This window comes from Schistocerca piceifrons, chromosome 9 (assembly GCF_021461385.2).
Source record: "Schistocerca piceifrons isolate TAMUIC-IGC-003096 chromosome 9, iqSchPice1.1, whole genome shotgun sequence".
In the NCBI taxonomy this organism is placed as follows: Eukaryota; Metazoa; Arthropoda; class Insecta; order Orthoptera; family Acrididae; genus Schistocerca; species Schistocerca piceifrons.
Genome location: NC_060146.1, coordinates 207,634,046 through 207,650,917, shown reverse-complemented (window position 1 = coordinate 207,650,917; position 16,872 = coordinate 207,634,046). Strand labels below are relative to the sequence as shown.

The following is a 16,872-nucleotide window of genomic DNA, read 5'->3' as shown; positions in this document are numbered from 1 at the left end:
GTAACTTCATCACTGAACGAGATACATGATACATCTGCAGTATTCTGTTTTAATGCCCATAGCAATTCGATTCTACACAGAGTACGCGAAAGAACTTGCCCCCCTTCTAACAGCCGTGTACCGCAAGTCTCTAGAGGAACGGAAGGTTCCAAATGATTGGAAAAGAGCACAGGTAGTTCCAGTTTTTAAGAAGGGTCGTCGAGCAGATGCGCAAAACTATAGGCCTATATCTCTGACATCGATCAGTTGTAGAATTTAAGAACATGTTTTTCGCTCGCGTATCATGTCATTTCTGGAAACCCAGAATCTACTCTGTAGGAATCAACATGGATTCCGGAAATAGCGATCGTGTGAGACCCAACTCGCTTTATTTGTTTTCATGAGACCCAGAAAATATTAGATACAGGCTCCCAGGTAGATGCCATTTTCCTTGACTTCCGGAAGGCGTTCGATACAGTTCCGCACTGTCGCCTGATAAACAAAGTAAGAGCCTACGTAATATCAGCTAGATTGAAGAGTTTTTAGCAATCAGAACACAGCATGTTGTTCTCAATGGAGAGACGTCTACAGACGTTAAAGTAACCTCTGGCGTGCCACAGTGGAGTGTTGTGGGACCATTGCTTTTCACAATATACACTCCTGGAAATTGAAATAAGAACACCGTGAATTCATTGTCCCAGGAAGGGGAAACTTTATTGACACATTCCTGGGGTCAGATACATCACATGATCACACTGACAGAACCACAGGCACATAGACACAGGCAACAGAGCATGCACAATGTCGGCACTAGTACAGTGTATATCCACCTTTCGCAGCAATGCAGGCTGCTATTCTCCCAAGGAAACGATCGTAGAGATGCTGGATGTAGTCCTGTGGAACGGCTTGCCATGCCATTTCCACCTGGCGCCTCAGTTGGACCAGCGTTCGTGCTGGACGTGCAGACCGCGTGAGACGACGCTTCATCCAGTCCCAAACATGCTCAATGGGGGACAGATCCGGAGATCTTGCTGGCCAGGGTAGTTGACTTACACCTTCTAGAGCACGTTGGGTAGCACGGGATACATGCGGACGTGCATTGTCCTGTTGGAACAGCAAGTTCCCTTGCCGGTCTAGGAATGGTAGAACGATGGGTTCGATGACGGTTTGGATGTACCGTGCACTATTCAGTGTCCCCTCGACGATCACCAGTGGTGTACGGCCAGTGTAGGAGATCGCTCCCCACACCATGATGCCGGGTGTTGGCCCTGTGTGCCTCGGTCGTATGCGGTCCTGATTGTGGCGCTCACCTGCACGGCGCCAAACACGCATACGACTATCATTGGCACCAAGGCAGAAGCGACTCTCATCGCTGAAGACGACACGTCTCCATTCGTCCCTCCATTCACGCTTGTCGCGACACCACTGGAGGCGGGCTGCATGATGTTGGGGCGTGAGCGGAAGACGGCCTAACGGTGTGCGGGACCGTAGCCCAGCTTCATGGAGACGGTTGCGAATGGTCCTCGCCGATACCCCAGGAGCAACAGTGTCCCTAATTTGCTGGGAAGTGGCGGTGTGGTCCCCTACGGCACTGCGTAGGATCCTACGGTCTTGGCGTGCATCCGTGCGTCGCTGCGGTCCGGTCCCAGGTCGACGGGCACGTGCACCTTCCGCCGACCACTGGCGATAACATCGATGTACTGTGGAGACCTCACGCCCCACGTGTTGAGCAATTCGGCGGTACGTCCACCCGGCCTCCCGCATGCCCACTATACGCCCTCGCTCAAAGTCCGTCAACTGCACATACGGTTCACGTCCACGCTGTCGCGGCATGCTACCAGTGTTAAAGACTGCGATGGAGCTCCGTATGCCACGGCAAACTGGCTGACACTGACGGCGGCGGTGCACAAATGCTGCGCAGCTAGCGCCATTCGACGGCCAACACCGCGGTTCCTGGTGTGTCCGCTGTGCCGTGCGTGTGATCATTGCTTGTACAGCCCTCTCGCAGTGTCCGGAGCAAGTATGGTAGGTCTGACACACCGGTGTCAATGTATTCTTTTTTCCATTTCCAGGAGTGTATATAAATGACCTAGTAGATAGTGTTGGAAGTTCCGTGCGGCTTTTCGCGGATGATGCTGTAGTATACAGAGGAGTTGCAGCATTGGAAAATTGCAGCGAAATGCAGGAAGATCTGCAGCGGATAGGCACTTGGTGCAGGGAGTGGCAACAGACACTTAACATAGACAGATGTAATGTACTGCGAATACATAGAAAGAAGGATCCTCTATTGTATGATTATATGATAGTGGAACAAACACTGGTAGCAGTTACTTCTGCTAAATATCTGGGAGTATGTGTACGGAGCGATTTGAAGTGGAGTGATCATATAAAATTAATTGTTGGTAAGGCGGGTGCCGGGTTGAGAATCGTTGGGAGAGTCCTTAGAAAATGTAGTCTATCAACAAAGGAGGTGGCTTACAAAACACTCGTTCGACCTGTACTTGAGAAATGCTCGTCAGTGTGGGATCCGTACCAGGTCGGGTTGACGAAGGAGATAGAGAAGATCCAAAGAAGAGCGGCGCGTTTCGTCACAGGGTTATTTGGTAAGCGTGATAGCGTTACGGAGACGTTTAGCAAACTCAAGTGGCAGACTCTGCAAGAGAGGCGCTCTGCATCGCGGTGTAGCTTGCTGTCCAGGTTTCGAGACGGTGCGTTTCTGGATGAGGTATCGAATATATGGCTTACCCCTACTTATACCTCCCGAGGAGATCACGAATGTAAAATTAGAGAGATTCGAGCGCGCACGGAGGCTTTCCGGCAGTCGTTCTTCCCGCGAACCATACGCGACTGGAAGAGGAAAGAGAGGTATTGACAGTGGCACGTAAAGTGCCCTCCGCCACACACCGTCGGGTGGCTTGCGGAGTATAAATGTAGATGTAGATGTAGATGTACAGAAGTTAACACGATTCACATAATTGTTTCCATACACCTCTTGATGGAGAGGCACGTGCATTATCCCGCTGAAATGTAGAGTTTCGCAGGGATCGAATGAAGGATACAGCCACGGGTCGTAGCACATCTGAAATCTAACATCCACTATTCAAAGTGCCGTCAATGCGAACAATAGGTGACCGAGACGTGTAACCAATGACACCCCATACCATCACGCCAGGTGATACGCCAGTACAGCGATGACGAATACAGGCTTCCAATGTGCTTTCACCGCGATGTCGCCAAACACGGAGGCGACCATCATGATGCTGTAAACAGAACCTGGATTCATCCGAAAAAAAAAGACGTTTTGCCATTCGTGCACCCAGGTTCGTCGTCGAGTACACCATCGCAGGCGCTCCTGTCGGTGATGCAGCGTCAAGTGTAACCGCAGTCACGGTCTCCGAGCTGATAGTCCATGCTGCTGAAAACGTCGTCGAACTGTTCGTGCAGATGGTTGTTGTCTTTCTAACGTCCCCATTTGTTGACTGAGGGATCGAGACGTGGCTGCACGATCCGTTACAGCCATGCGGATAACATGCCTGTCATCTCGACTGCTAGTGATACGAGGCCGTTGGGAACCAGCACGGCGTTCCGAATTACCCTCCTGAAGCCACCGATTCCATATTCTGCTAACAGTCATTGGATCTCGAGCAACGCGAGCAGCAATGTCGCGATACGATAAACCGCAATCGCGATAGGCTACAATCCGACCTTTATCTAAGTCGGAAACGCGATGGTACGCATTTCTCCTCCTTACACGCTTCACCAGGCAACGCCGGTCAACTGCTGTTTGTGTATGATAAATCGATTGGAAACTTTCCTCGTGTGAGCACGTTGTAGGTGTCGCCAACCTTGTGTGAAGGTTCTGAAAAGCTGATCATTTGCATATCACAGCATCTTCCTCCTTGCCGGTTAAATTTCGCGTCTGTAGCACGCCATCTTCGTGGTGTAGCAATTTTAATGGCCAGTAGTGTAATTTTTTCCAACTCATTCACATGCTTGGCAATATCTGAGATACCTGTTTCTATGTCGTCCATATGGGAGAGTGTGCGACGGTCAAACGTTAGTATATTTTTACAATCCTCCTGCTCCTCAAGTACAATGCTAACAGGAAATGAGCATATCCACAAAAGTCAGCATGAATGAATTTTATAGAACTTCTAAACTCGCGACATGAAACCACTTCACACATCATATTACAAAGTAGCATGCAAGGGAAGGCAACAAGAAAAGGTCGCCCTCATAATAAAGCGGAAACCACATTCCAGAAAGCGAATAGACGGCTGCCTGCGAGTTAGGCAGCCCGCGCCACAGTCGTGCATGTCCTGTGCTCTGCCGCTCAGTCTGTTTCAGTGAGTCGGTGGAAAGGTTGTATTTACTTATTGAAGTAAATCATTGTTCTGTCTTTGATAGTAATCGATTCTTTTATTTTTGAGAATTCTGACAGCAGGGAAATGGACCGACAGTTTTGTATGTTTTCTGCATTACCTCTCTTTAGTGGAGACACAACTCTTGCCTTGTTAAATACTCTGGAAAAATCCCAGATCGAAATTGGTCTAGCGTCACTACAAGCGCCGGAACGAATAGGAAGAACGAAAGACCAAAGAAGGCAGTGAGGCGACGTCAGCCAGTAGTCCGCTGACAAGGACCGTGCCACGAGAGGAGCGTCCTCTGCAAGCAGTGAATATAGGCGCCGCTCCCGCCAGATTCTGTCGCTCAGGTCGGCTCTGTATAAGGACATCTGTGGGCAGTATAGGCATAGTTGCAGATCCGTTATTAGCGACGTGTGTAAAACTTGCAGCGACATTGCATAGCCAAGAATATTAGTCTTTGCATGTCGCCCATCGTTTGCGACTACTCTTTGTAAATCTCCAAGTTAGGTATTGCTAATCCGCTTTATGGACATAAAACTACCTTACTAATGTTATTTGCTTGAACTGTTATATAGCAATCGTAGAACGCTGCATCTCTTAGGCACTCCATATGAGACGAGTGGGCGAGACACAACAGAAATGACTTCTGCATAACGTTTGTTAACGGAGCTTGTATACCCAGTACGAGTTGTTTCAGTATACATGGTGGTACCTCGTCTCAACCAACTGATATTTTATTTTTTAGGGTGTGTACGGTTTTATTGACTTCGTGCTCTGAAATTACACTACCGGCCATTAAAATTGCTACACCAAGAAGAAATGCAGATGATAAACGGCAATTCATTGGACAAATATATTATACTACGACTGAAATGTGATTACATTTTCACGTAATTTGGGTGCATAGATCCTGAGAAATCAGTACCCAGAACAACCACCTCTGACCGTAATAACGCACTTGATACGCCTGGGCATTGAGTCAAACAGAGCTTGGATGGCGTTTACAGGTACAGCTGCCCATGCAGCTCAACACGATACCACAGTTCATCAAGAGTAGTGACTGGCGTATTGTGAAGAGACAGTTGCTCGGCCACCATTGACCAGACGTTTTCAATTGGTGAGGGATCTGGAGAATGTGCTGCCCAGGGCAGCAGTCAAACATTTTCTGTATCCCGAAAGGTCCGTACAGGACCTGCAACATGCGCTCGTGCATTATCCTGCTCAAATGTAGGGTTTCGCAGGGATCGAATGAAGGGTAGAGCCACGGGTCGTAGCACATCTGAAATGTAGCGTCCACTGTTCAAAGTGCCGTCAATGCGAACAAGAGGTGACCGAGACGTGTAACAAATGGCACCCCATACAATCACGGCGGGTGATACGCCAGTATGGCGATGACGAATACACGCTTCCTATGTACGTTCACCGCGATGTCGCCAAACACGCATGCGACCATCACGATGCTGTAAACAGAACCGGGATTCATCCGAAAAGATGACGTTTCGCCATTCGTGCACCCAGGTTCGTCGTTGAGTACACCATCGCAGGCGCTCCTGTCTGTGATGCAGCGTCAAGGGTAACCACATCCATGGTCTCCGAGCTGATAGTCCATGCTGCTGCAAACATCGTCGAACTGTTCGTGCAGATGGTTGTTGTCTTGCTAACGTCCCCATTTGTTGACTCAGGGATCGAGACGTGGCTGCACGATCCGTTACAGCCGTGCGGATAAGATGCCTGTCATCTCGACTGCTAGTGATACGAGGCCGTTGGGATCCAGCACGGCGTTGCGTATTACCCTCCTGAACCCACCGATTCCATATTCTGCTAACAGTCACTGGATCTCGACCAACGCGAGCAGCAATGTCGCGATACGATAAACCGCAATCGCGATAGGCTACAATCCGACCTTTATCAAAGTCGGAAACGTGGTGGTACGCATTTCTCCTCTTTACACGAGGCATCACAACAACGCTTCACCAGGCTACGCCAGTCAACTGCTGTTTGTGTATGAGAAATCGGTTGGAAAGTTTACTCATGTCAGCACGCTGTAGGTGTCGCCACCGTCTCCACCGGCGCCAACCTCGTGTGGATACTCTGAAAAGCTAATGATTTGCGTATCACACCATCTTCTTCCTGTCGGTTAAATTTCGCGTCTGTAGCACGTCATCTTCGTGGTGTCGGAATTTTAATGGCCAGTAGTCTAGCAATAACATCATTTTATTTAGTGCATAATTATTTACAGGTTCTATATTTGGTTTTGGAAGTTTTGTTGTAATTTCTCTGCAATACTTCAAAATCCTCATTCACCTTTTATCTCTCAGCTTTTCTTGGCGTGGTTAATTAATGGTGTGCTTCCCCGATGTTCTTCCGAGTAGTTCCTTCCATTTTATGCACGAAAGTTCTATGAGAGACCCAGACGCGTTCTTCAGGTGCTGCGAGATTTGCTGTCGTCTGTTCTCGCTGCTGGACTCTACCCAGAGTACACATAACAACAAAACTCTCAGCACCTCAAGATTGTGACTGGACCTGTCGTAGTAATTTTGCGCGTAAAGTGGAAGCAGCTAAGCACATCGTTAGTCATTCGCATAATTTCTCGGTGCTGTGAATCAGTTGTTACTTGATCCCCCTCCATTATCAGTACCTTGCTACGCTTCTGTTCTGTCTCCCGTTGCTTTCTGTTAATGACATTTCATTCTCTACACTGTATATTATTTTATTATTAAACGACTTTTTGCAGAAATCAGAATGCTCTCACAAATATTTTTGTAGCTATGACAGATATTTTAGAATCTGGCTCTCATTATGACTATTTTTGATAGAACTGACGCACACTCATGTTCAGCAAAAAAAAAAAAAAAAAAAAAAAAACAGAACACCCTGAACGACCAGAGACAGGAGGTTCATATTCACAGGAATGTGCATTAGTATGTTCTGTAGAAGTGATTAGCATTTCAGTCACCTCAGTTCGGCATGTGACCTCCCACCCAGAGTCCTCCATAGACGCTCAAACTTGTTCCACGCGTGATGGCATCGATGGGTATTAGGCGCGAATGGCGTCCTATGATGCAGCCACCCGTGCTGCATTCACCTGGTTCCAAAGTTCATCTGTGGTGGTTGGCACGGGATCACAGCACCGCACGCGTCGCCTCACCATATCCCACACATTTTCGATTGGCGACAAGTCTGGTCATCTGGCGGTCCAGGGCGAAAGCCTGACATCCTGTGACACCAAGGAGGCACGTGATCGTGCAGCAACCTGTGGTCGTGCATTGTCTTGCTGAAAAATGGCGTCTGGGGTGCTGCACAGAAAGGGTATGGCTACGGGTCGCAGGACGTCACTCACGTAGGTCACACTGCGCTGGCCACGCACCACCTGTGATTTCTGGTTGTGTACAACAGCACCCCACACCGTAAGGCCTTGACTTGGCGCTGTACAGCTTGTGCGAATGCAGTCACTGTGACGCCGCTCCCCCTGACTGCAGCGAACCGAAATGCGGCCATAATTTTCAGGCAAACGGAACATGCTTTCGTCTGAAAACACTCTCCGATGGCTTTCTGTCCCCAGTGACATCGTTCCATACATCCATCATGTTTCTGAACGTTCATCAAAGGTAGGCAGAGAAGTGGATGACGTACAAATAACCCCTTCTGTAATAAATGGTGACGACTGCCACCCCTGATAGTGTACGTGTTACACAGTTGCACCAGACACGTGGAGCATTCATATCTGTCCTGCAATGCCATTCCGATGAGGTGTCGATCTTCTTAGAAGGTGGTCAAAGTGGTGCGACCTGACCCATCTCGTCACGTTCTTTGGCCTTCTGTGAACCATTCTGCATACACCCGTTGCACTGCAGAAACACTTCGTCATACGCGAGTAGCAATTTCTCGCGTGGATGCATCACATTCCCTCATGCCAATAATGCGCCCTCTTTCAAACTCACTGATTTGATGTTCAAAATGTTCAAATGTGTGTGAAATCTTATGTTACTTAACTGCTAAGGTGATCAATCCCTAAGCTCACACACTACTTAACCTAAATTATCCTAAGGACAAATACACACACCCATGCCCGAGGGAGGACTCGAACCTCCGCCAGGACCATCCGCACAGTCCAAGACTGCAGCGCCTCAGACCGCTCGGCTAATCCCGCGCGGCACTGATTTGATGGTACGGTTCACGCACGTCTCCTCAACTCACGCTGATCCACTACCTTCGGTTTATAGCGACAACTAGAGCCGCAGGCACATTTTGCCCGTAGGTGGTGTTGCAGGGCGATGTCGCTATTGACCTCGAACCGGTGGGCCTTCATCGATCAAATGCTAATTATTTCCGCAGATCACACTAATGTACATGTCCTGTGAATATGAACATCCTGTCTCTAGCCATTCTAGGTGTTCTGTTTTTTCTTCTGAACATGAGTGTACGTTATGGAATAGGAGGTCGTTAAGAACGGGTGAGTTACGAATCGGAAACGGGACTCCCGCGGAAGTGATGGCCCGCACAGGGGCAGGTCAAACTTGGGACGAGTTCCTAATCCCTACTGCCATCCATCTCTTTTGGCCGGCTGAAGTGGCCGTGCGGTTAAAGGCACTGCAGTCTGGAACCGCAAGACCGCTACGGTCGCAGGTTCGAATCCTGCCTCGGGCATGGATGTTTGTGATGTCCTTAGGTTAGTTAGGTTTAACTAGTTCTAAGTTCTAGGGGACTAATGACCTCAGCAGTTGAGTCCCATAGTGCTCAGAGCCATCCATCTCTTGTGAAACATTGCTACTGATGTGGGTACATTTGAAAATGTCTTTCAAAATTTCACTTTAAATAGTGTTGAGTACTTAGAGAATTTTACATTTACATTGATTTCTCTATACACTTTATGCCACCTTTTGATTGCTAGCTCTCTTGAAAATTCGTCTACTTTGATTTCTGAATACTAACTTATGTATCCGTGCAGTTCATTTATTATTATTATTTGGCAGAAACGGTACAAGTGCCCTACCTTTTACATCAACATCACTGTTTTCCGTGTCATATCTGTGGCCACATGGTCGATTAGCAGTGCAAGTCATTTTAGTTACCCACGTTGTACTACTGGCGAACAGGAAGACGCCAAAACTGAAATGTGTAATTCTGATGTGTAATATGCATGGTGACAATTATTGAACTATATGAAATAAAATCGTCGTAACTTCTTTACGTTAGGACGTTCAAAATGCACAGCTGGCCGTGGGGCATGATGGGAATTAGTATGCTCATGCACACTCAGTTTCCATTTGAAAATGTCACGGTACTGCGTGCCTCAGCGTATAGAGCTTGTGAAGACCTATTGTGCGAGCAAAAACAACCCAACTACGGCTCAAAGGAAGTTTGCGACCGAGTTCAAGCTGAAGGCAACCGGTCCAAGTGAGCTGAAAATCAAGAATTTGATTCGCAAGTTTGAGAGAATGCATAGTGTTCCTGCTGACAGTGTTGGCAACGTCATTCGTCCAAAAAGGGTGACAACGCCTGAAAACATCGAGAAGACACGCGCTGCGTTTCAAGCCAGCAACAGGAAATCGATCAGACGAGCTGTACAACAGGTAGCAATCAACCGGGACACACTGTGACAAATTGTTGTTGAACACCTGCATCTCTTCCCGTACAAAAATCAAATGCATCAGCCATTAAGCCCCAGGGCCATGGAACAGCGGTAATGTTTCGTCACCACTATTGTTCACAGAATTGGCGAACACGACATTGATGTGAATGTGGTTTGTTTTAGCGACGAAGCCCACTTTCTTTAGATGGGTTGGTCAATAAGCAAAATTGGCTCATTTTAGGGAATGAGAGCCGCATTTCACGATCGAGAAGTCTCACCGTCAACGAGTGACTGTGTGGTGTGCAATGTCCAGTCACGGAATGATAGGTACAATATTCCTTGATGGCACGGTGACTACCGAATGGTACGCGAAGGATCTGGAAGGTGAGTTCGTCCCCATTATCCAAAGTGACGGTGACTTCGACAATATATGCTTCAGACAAGACGGAGCTCGACGCCATCAAAGCAGGAGTGTGTCTGATGTCATGGAGGAACACTTTGGGGGCCGCGTTCTGGCTCTGGGGTACCCAGAGGCCACTGGCATAGACCCGCATTGGCCGCCATTTTCTCCGGATCTGAACGCATGCTACTCTTCTTTTTATAAACAAGGTGCCCAGCAGTAACCCCAAAAACCATTGCTGAGCTGAAAACAGCCAGTCAGGAGGTCATCGACATCATCGATGTTCCGACACTTCATCGGGTCATGCAGAATTTCGCTATTCGTATGCGCCACATCATCGCCAATGATGGCAGGTATATCGAACATGTCACAACCTAAATTCGACTACCTGTAGTGACGTTTACATGTTGAATGAAGTATATATACGCCGTAGTTTGTAACTAATTTACGTTTTTTTTCCACATAGTTCCCTAATTGTCACCCTGTGTGTGTCTGCACACAGAATTATGTTAACTGTGATTGTAGAGACGTTATCTAGGAGTTCTATTAAATAATTGATAAAAGTGTCTACATTACAACTGGGCGATCAGTTCTCACACACATACTTAATTTCTTGTTTCTGTTAATTCAACAGGTAATATTTAAAAGTGTTTCTCTTCACCTCCTATTCTTAAATCATGTCTTGATTTAAACCGCATGCCTTTTCTGATGTAAATGCATTATCGTCCACTCTGAAGAAATCCTCCAGTAAGAGCTGAGACGTTTCTTTAAGTTTTAAAACGGTGTACGTGTTAAATTTCAGATGCTCCTGTGTAATGATCAGAAATTACGAACTTGCTTCTCTTTATTTCCCTCTCGATATCTTATTTCTTCTACATCTACCCCTGCACGTACATCTACAACTGTAGTCTGCGAACCTCTGTCAAGTGTATGGTGGAGGGTATCTGCTGCTGTACCTGTTGTTAGGGCTTTTTTCCCGTTCCACTAGTGTATGGAACGCGGGAAAGATGATTGTTTAAATTCCTCTGTGCGTGCTGTAATTAATCTAACCCTATCCTCAGGATCCCTTTATGAGCGACATATAGGGGTTTGTAGCAAATTCCTAGAGTCATAATTTAAAGATAGTTCTTGAAATTTTGTTAGCAGATTTTTTCGGGGTAGTTTCCTTCTATCTTTTCTTCTGTTCGTAGACCTCGTCTCCTAAACTTCCCATACAGAAACTGTCTGCAACAAAAAATCGTCTGCAACCAACGGTGTAGGTCCAGCGTGTCTAGCATGCAGATACACTGCTGGCCGTTAAAATTGCAACACCACGAAGATGACGTGCTACACACGCTAAATTTAACCGTCAGGAAGAAGACGCCATGATATGCAAATGATTAGCTTTTCAGAGCATTCGCACAAGGTTGGCGCCGGTGGCGACACCTACAACGTGCTGATATGAGGAAAGTTTCCAACCGATTTATCACACACAAACAGCAGTTGACCGGCGTTGCTTGGTGAAACGTTGTTGTGATGACTAGTGCAAGTCGGAGAAATGCGTACCATCATGTTTCCGACTTTGATAAAGGTCGGATTGTAGCCTATCGCGATTGCGTTTTATCGTATCGCGACATTGCTGCTCGCGTTGGTTGATATCCAATGACTGTTGGTGGAATATGGAGTCGGTGGGTTCAGGAGGGTAGTATGGAACGCCGTGCTGGATCCCAACGGCCTCGTGTCACTAGCAGTCGAGATGACAGGCATCTTATCCGCACGGCTGTAACGGATCGTGCAGCCACGTCTCGATCCCTGAGTCGACAGATGGGGACGTTTGCAAGACAACAACCATCTGCACGAACAGTTCGACGACGTTTGCAGCAGAATGGACTATCAGTTCGGAGACCGTGGCTGCGGTTACCCTTGACGCTGCATCACCGACAGGAGCGCCTGCGATGGTGTACTCAACGACGAACCTGAGTGCATGAATGGCAAAATGTCATTGTTTTGTATGAATCCAGGTTCTGTTTACAGCATCATGATGATCGCATCCGTGTTTGGTGACATCGCGGTGAACACACATTGGAAACATATATTCGTCATCGCCATACTGGCGTATCATCCGGAGTGATTGTATGGGGTGCCATTTGTTACACGTCTCGGTCACCTATTGTTCGCATTGACGGCACTTTGAACAGTGGACGTTACATTTCAGATGTGTTACGACCCGTGGCTCTACCCTTCATTCGATCCCTGCATAACCCTACATTTCAGCAGGATAATGCACGACCGCGTGTTGCAGGTCCTGTACGGTCCTTTCTGGATACATAAAATGTTCGACTGCTGCCCTGGCCAGCACATTCTCCAGATCTCTCGCCAATTGAAAACGTCTGGTCAATGGTGGCTGAGCAACTGGCTCGTCGCAATACACTAGTCACTACTCTTGATGAACTGTGGTATCCTGTTGAAACTGCATGGGCAGCTGTACCTGTACACGCCATCCGAGCTCTGTTTGACTCAATGCCCAGGCGTATCAAGTGCGTTATTACGGCCAGAGGTGGTTGTTCTGGGTACTGATTTTTCAGGATCTATGCACCCAAATTGTGTGAAAATGTAATCACATATCAGTTCTAGTGTAACATATTTGTCCAATGAATTGCCGTTTATCATCTGCATTTCTTCTTGGTGTAGCAATTTTAATGCCCAGTAGTGTAGGTTGGCTGCAGGCCCTCTGCTGGACTTCCAATCAACATACAGCCATCACTGGCACCAGCGTTCATCAGAAAACGAACTGATTCGCACCTTTCCCTCCAGTGAGCTCTCGCTTGACACCACTGAAGTCGCAAATGGCGGTGGTTTGGGGTCAGACGAATTTAGACTACAGGGATCTTGGTCAGATCTGTCGCTGAAGTAACAGATTTATAGCAGTTCATTGTGTCATTTTGGTATTAACTGCAGCTCAAATTGCTGCTGTAGATGCAGTAGCCGGCCGCGGTGGTCTCGCGGTTCTAGGCGCTCATTCCGGAACCGAACGACTGCTACGGTCGCAGGTTCGAATCCTGCCTCGGGCATGGATGTGTGTGATGTCCTTAGGTTAGTTAGGTTTAAGTAGTTCTAAGTTCTAGGGGACTGATGACCTAAGATGTTAAGTCCCATAGTGCTCAGAGCCATTTGAACCATTTTTTGATGCAGTACGAAGCGCCAGAGCCATACACCAAACACGACAGTCCTCTTACTCAATACGGCTGCACAGAACCTGGTCTTCTTGCGACCTTACACTCTTGTGACCATTGCTGCTAGCAATCTTGTACTGTGACTACATCGCTGCCAGGTCTATCTGCAATACTGGAGAAGCAACATCCAGTTTCTCACAGCCCTATTACACGACCTTGTTCAAACTCAGTCAGGTGAAAATAATGGTGTCTTTGTGCCTCAGAGGCATTCTTGAGTAGTATCAGCTCACGATGCCCAATCTCAAAAATAACTAACGCCCACAACCAGCTGATTTGCATAACACTGGTTCCCACCAGATCACCGAAGTTAAGCACTGTCGGGCTTGGCTAGCACTTGACTGAGTCACAGTCACGGTTTTCCGAGTCCTGTTCACAAGCGGGGTGCACTCAGCCCTTGTGAGGCCAATGGAGGAGCTACTTGATTGAGATGTAACGACGCCGGTCACGGAAACTGACAATGGCCGGGAGAGCGGTGTGCTGACATGTTCTTCTATATTCGCCTTAGGGCTGAGGATGACACGGCGGCCGGTCGGTACCGTCGGGCGTTCAGTTCGAGCGGTGTTTGTTTGTTTGTTTAGTGGCGCTACTAGCGCCTCTTTTGAGACTCGTGCAAAATTGGTCATCATCTTTCCGATGCAGAAATACGCCTAGTAACTTTCGTTTATGTCGCACAATTCCTTCCTACTGCTGTGATTTTTTCCACCAGTTTATATACCGAAAGGTTAGCTCTCACAGTTTAGGTTGGCAACAATGAAACAAGAAATAGGAAGTTGCTGCTGTTCATCTCTCAAGCTAGTATTCAAAATGGTGGCATCCACGACAGAAAAAGAATGCGCAGAAACATCAGAAATAATCATTGTTGAGAGACTTTTCAGACCAAATTTGCTAAAGTGGCACCACAACGATACAACGTACCTAGAGGGGCAAAGTATTTCGAGGAGACAGGATGCATATGCAAGAGGAAAACAACTGGAGGCCATCCATTCAGAATGAAGTGGTGGAAAACATTCGTATGATCTACGAAAGAAGTTGCAGAAAATCCACGAATCATGCCAGCAGAGAAGCTCTAAATACAGAAAAATGTAAGTTAATGCAGATCAGTAGGGGAAAAAAAACCTGTAAGGTTCTAACACAGCATTTCCAGTCTGCTGCTTGACACAGTTACTTCGTTTAAATGTCTGGGCGTAACGTTACAAAGCGATAAAAAATTGAAGGAGAATGTAAGGATTGTAGTGGGGAAGGCAAACAGTAACCTTTTTTTACTGGGAGATATTAAGAAAAGTGTGGTTCTTCTGTAAGAGAGACAGCATGGAGGACACTTGTGCGACCTATTCTTGAGTACTGTTAGAGTGTTTGGGATCCATACTAGGTCTGTTTAAAAGAAACACCAACAGAGCCAGGCTGCTAGACATGTTACCAGTAGGTTCGAATAACATCCAAGTATTACGGAAATGCTTCGGGAGCTCAGATGCGATTTCCTGGATGGAAGACGACGTGCTTCACCAGGAACATTACTAAAAAAGTTTAGAGAACCGGCATTTGAAGCTAACTGCACAAACATTCTACTGCCGCCAACCACTATATGGTGGATTGCAGAGAATACATGTTCATGCAGAAGTTAATCTGTCGGAGTTAACAGTGTAGCATCTGTTGTGCAAGTGTCTTCAGTTCAAGAGTTACAAAATTCAAATGTTGCCTTTCCCAACACCTCACGGTAAATCGACAATGCAGACAATTTTCCTTGATTTTCAAGCTCAGATTGAAGTGGAAAGTTTAGCAGGAAGACTTGTGTTCTCTGAGCAAGTGACATTTCATTAAAGTGGCCAAGTGAGAACGTGTAATTTCAAAACACGGGGTACACAAAACTCGCGTGCCTCCCTGGAACATGAACGCAATTCTCCAAAACTTGATGTTTTCTGTGCCATAACCAACCACAGGAATCTTTGGTCCTTTCTCCTCCTTCAGAAGCTATTGTTACAAGAATAACCTACCTTGCATGCTTTCTCTCTGGTTGTTGCCTCAAATGACAGAAGAGGTAGCCAACATCATTTTGCAGCAGAACAGACGCCTGCCACAACGGCATAACTTCATGCACTGTCTCCTCAACGAACTATGTTCCACGGTGCTGGATTGGTCGTGCTGAGTCAAATGGTGTGCCCTTCACGTCGTGCCCCCACCCCAGTTCCCAGGTGTGTATTGCTGTCACATGGCTTTTGCCACCTCAGTGGCGCCACTAAATCCCAAATTTCGAGATCCCGCACTGCCGCACCTGGGCTTTTGCCAGAGAGCCTGCACACAGAGGCAACAGCCGACAGGAGTGTCTTTTCCCCCACCACCACTTTCAAAAACAGGCGCTTCCGCCAGACTTTCCCTATCTGTAGACGACTCCATTCTCGAGTGTGTGCGATAACTGAGGGGTGGTAACAGTGCCTAAGTCAGTGTCTCATTTGCTGCTTCAGTCTACGTACAATGTTTTCTAATGAGGATGCAAGAACTGTTCGAAGACTCGTAATATTTCCGCATCTCTTCGGTCTCCCGACGATAGTGCGTGAACACATTTTGGTGAGTTGGCATCGCATCGCTTTTTGCAGATAACTTGCAGGCGTCTCATTCACCAAAAAGGGCTGGTGGTGTACCTACCAGCATGGCTCGAATGTACAGCTGCCTATTTTAACTAGTGCAACTTGTCGTAGCAGGCGCCTCCCTCCGATACTGGCGACAGTAAATTATGCGTGAGACTACAAAATTTTGTTATGCAAGTTATTAACTGTTTCTCGCCCACGTCTGGGAACCACGTGGTTCCCGATTCCTCACTTTCCTGATGCACAAGGTTTTCATTTCGCCCTCCACACGTGTCAGTGCCCGGTCGTAGTACTCACGTACATCCAACTGTGTTTCTCCTGTTCTATGAAGGTCTGAAGTTAAAGTGTGTATCAATGGTTTGACTTCTTGTCTGGAACTTAATTTTGTACCTCGATTGGAGGAACTAAGAATTGGATCTCAACTGCAATGAACAGACTGCTAAACAATATTGTAAGTAGTTTTTAGTAATGTGTAATTTGTGGATAAATAAATAAACGTGTGCCTCAAATTCTAAACTTGTGCACATTTCTAAAACATGCATTCTGTCCCAATGCACTCCTGCCAACTTTCCCTTTTAAATTTAGTTGTAATGTGCACTTTGTGGTGGGAATGGAGAGCACAGCACGTGTACCCACATACTGTTTCTTGGTATACCACATTACAGCTGGCACCTAATCGCATTTGACTTTAGAGTATCTTGCGGGACTGTGCAATAGGTGGTTACCAGAGATACTGGAGAGTAGTTTTGTGAATAACTTG

General features: G+C 47.1%; 1 protein-coding gene across 1 annotated transcript in view; it reads left to right on the top strand.

Annotated features, from left to right (window-relative positions):
• LOC124717288 (peroxidase-like) overlaps positions 1–16,872 on the top strand; it is a 128,115-nt gene that overhangs the window by 20,660 nt on the left and 90,583 nt on the right. The window lies entirely within an intron of this gene.